Raw genomic sequence first — 4,066 nt, forward strand, 5'->3', positions numbered from 1 at the left:
TTTAAAGGATAATATCCAACATGAGGTTCACCTTTGGGAACCTGATTCATTGGAGAAGGCATTCAGGTTAGAAAGAAACATGGAAAGCAAAATTATGGGAACCAGGAAGCCTACCACTCACAACTATTAATATGGAAGTGTTGTTGCCCCTAGCCTTCCACAACCTACAAGGTTGACACCACAACAATTGGAAGAAAAAATAGAAAAAGGGCTTTGTTACAGTTGTGATAGCAAATACACTAAAGGTCATAAGTGTGCTGAGAAGAAATTATTCTACATAGACTATGAAGAGGAGGAAGAAAAGGAACAAGAAATTTCAAAAGAAGAGGATATACTCTAGGAACAAACCCTAGATAAAGAAGAAATGAATCTGACCATATCTTGTAATGCATTGGCTGGAATTATCACTCCTCAAACTATCAAGATAGAAGGACATATCAAGAATAAAAAGGTAATAGTGTTGATTGATTCAAGAAGTACCCACCATTTTATTTATTGTAAGATAGCAAAAGAATTGAATTGCTTCTTATATCCAGCACCAGAGTGTCAAGTGATGGTTGCAAGTGGAGGAACCATAAATTGCTCTAGAAAGTGCCATAATATCAAGCTATCCATGGGAGAATATGTATTGAATATCCCAATGCTTTCCATTCCAATGGGTGGTGCTGATGTTGTACTAGGAGTCCAATGGCTACAATCCTTGGGTACAATAGCTTTTAATTTTCAAGAACTTTTCATGAAATTTTATGCGAAAGGAAAGGATTTTGAATTAAGGGGTATTGCAGGGAATCCGGGAAAGATAATCAGCTCTAACGGTATGACAAAGCTTCTAAAGAAGGAACAACAAGGTGTAATTGCACAATTATGTTCACTAGATGTTTCCACATCAAAATCATCTATTTCTCCAGATCTCCAAAAAGTCTTGGATAATCATTCCAAGGTATTTGAGACTCCCAAAGGTCTCCCACCTATTCGTGATCATGATCACGCTATTCATTTGATTCCAGGAAGTGTTCCTCCAAACATCAAGCTGTACAGATATCCCTATGCCCAAAAGAGTGAAATTGAACGTATGGTTGCAGAAATGCTAGAGGCTGGTATAATTCAACCTAGTCAAAGTTCTTTCTCTGCTCCAATAGTATTGGTGCACAAGAAGGATGGATCTAGGTGCATGTGTCCAGATTATAGGGAGCTCAACAAGCTCATTATTAAAGATAAATTTCCCATTCCTGTCATTGATGAATTATTGGATGAATTGCATGGATCAATGTACTTCACCAAGTTGGATCTTCGTTCAGGATATCATCAAATCAGAATGAAGACTGAAGACATTCCGAAAATAGCATTTAGAACTCATGAGGGTCATTATGAATTTTTGGTCATGCCTTTTGGCCTTACCAATGCACCTTCTACATTTCAAGGTTTGATGAATTCCATTTTCAAACCCTTCCTTAGAAAAATTGTGTTAGTATTTTTTGATGATATACTAATCTACAGCAAGTCTTGGAAGGATCATGTTGAACATGTTGACAGGGTGCTCAAACTATTGAAGGAGAAACAATTATATGCAAAAATCTCCAAATGTTTCTTTGGAGTAAAAGAGGTGGAATATCTGGGTCATATTGTATCTCATGAAGGTGTTAAGGTAGACCCTAGCAAAATTAAAGCCATTAAGGAATGGAAAATCCCCACATCCATAAAACATTTGCGAGGATTTCTCAAGTTGACAAGGTATTATTGCAAGTTTGTTAAGAATTATGGGAGAATAGCAGCACCTCTAACAACATTATTGAAGAAAGATGCATTTTCATGGACTCCAGAAGCAACAAAGGCCTTCGAACATCTTAAAGAGGCAATGTGCCAAGCACCGGTCTTAGCTACACCAAACTTCACAAAATCCTTTATTGTGGAATGTGATGCTTCAGGAAATGGAATTGGTGTTGTTTTAATGCAAGATGAAAGACCCATTGCTTTTGAAAGTTGTCCAATCAAGGGAAAGTATTTACACAAAGCTATTTATGAGAAGGAAATGTTGGCAATACTACATGCACTTAAGAAATGGTGACCCTACCTAATGGGAAGACACTTCAAGGTAAAAACAGATCATGGTAGTCTTAAATACTTTTTAGAACAAAGATTATCCTCTGAAGAGCAACAAAAATGGGTCACAAAGATGTTGGGTTATGACTTTGAAATCATCTACAAAAAAGGGAAGAAAAATGTTGTGGCAGATGCACTCTCAAGAAAGGATGAGGATGTGGAAGCATTATTGTGCGCCATTTCTATTATCCAACTAGATTGGATAAATGAAGCAAGGGAGGAATGGAAGAATCACGAAGAAGTGTGGGCACTTATTCGAAAGTTACAACAAGATTCCAGTACATCTGATACATTTAGCTGGAAAAATGATTCGTTATGGTACAAAGATCGCTTATACCTCTGTAAGAATTCCCAACTCAAACAAAAGATTCTTATGGAATTGCACACTTCTCCCTTAGGAGGGCACTCAAGATTTTTAAAAACTTACCACAGGGTTAAGAAGGAACTTTTTTGGGATGGCCTTAAATCATATATTCAAAAGTTTGTGGCAGAATGTTTGGTTTGCCAATAAAATAAAGTTGAAACAATTAAGACCCCATGTCTATTACAACCTCTATCCATTCCAAGCCAACGTTGGGAGGAGGTTTCAATGGATTTTATCACAGGTTTACCCAAGTCTGAAGGAAAGAGTGTCATCATGGTGGTAGTTGACAGACTTACCAAGTATGCACACTTTTGTGCATTATCACATCCATTTAAAGCCAGTACAGTTTCTACTGCATTTATGGAAACAATTCAAAAGCTAGATGGAAACCCAAAGATTATTGTAAGTGACAGAGATCCCATTTTCACTGGAATTTTTGGACAGAATTATTTTCTTGTCTTGGTACTCAGTTAGCTCATAGCTCATCTTATCATCCTCAATCTAATGGGAAAACTGAGATAGTAAACAAATGTTTGGAAGGATATCTTCATTGCTTTGTATCTGATAAACAAACACAATGGGTCAAATGGTTGCCTCTGGCTGAATGGTGGTATAACACTTCCTTCCATACTGCAGCAAAAATGACCCCATTTATGGCACTTTATGGATATCAGCCACCATCCATCACATCATATTTAAGAGAAAATTCTAAGGTTCAAGCAGTGGAACATCACATCGAGCATCAACAACAAGTTCTCCAACTCTTAAAGGATAACCTCACGTTGGCGTAGAATAGAATGAAACAACAGGCAGATCAACATCGCAGCGAAAGAAGTTTTGATGTAGGTGACTGGGTATTCCTACGGTTACAACCATATAAACAAATGTCCCTCAAGCAAGCTAAGAAGGATAATAAATTATCACCAAAGTATTATGGTCCGTACAAGGTGTTACAAAATATTGGTACTATAGCATACAAATTGGAGCTTCCTGCAGCTTCTCGAGTGCACCCAGTTTTCCATGTTTCATGTTTAAAGAAGGTTATAGGTGACAAGCTCCCAGTTCAAACAATATTGCCAAAACTTGACGAGGAAGGAAAAATTATATTGGAACCAGAAGCAGTCACAGAAACAAGAACTTGATAGCTACGAAATCGATCAATTTCGGAGTATCTCATCAAGTGGAAGAACTTATCTATTGAAGATTCCACATGGGAGGATGAGAATTTTATACAGAAGCATCCATAACTACTCAAGCATTGAGGACAACACTTTTTTGAATGAGAGGGGCATGTTAGGTCCCTATAATACTAGTAATTCCCCCATTATTATTGTCGTTATATCCCTTATTAATATTATTGTGCCCCTATTGTCCCCATATTGTTATTATTGTGCCCCATAGAATCCCTCTATTGTTATTTTTGTGCCTTTATATTATTATTGTTAGGTTGGCTTGGTTATATTGTGACCCCTTAGACTCCTATATATAGAAAGGAGGTTTTGTCATTTGAATCATCCAAGAATTGTTCATTTGTGCAATGTAAATGAGGTTGCCCCCTTGAAGAGGCTGAATTATAAGGTATTGATCTATATTTTCTATCTT

The sequence above is a fragment of the Pinus tabuliformis genome, chromosome 1_1, assembly GCF_031772625.1.
Source record: "Pinus tabuliformis cultivar Carrire ecotype Pingquan chromosome 1_1, CPIR1, whole genome shotgun sequence".
Classification (NCBI taxonomy): Eukaryota; Viridiplantae; Streptophyta; class Pinopsida; order Pinales; family Pinaceae; genus Pinus; species Pinus tabuliformis.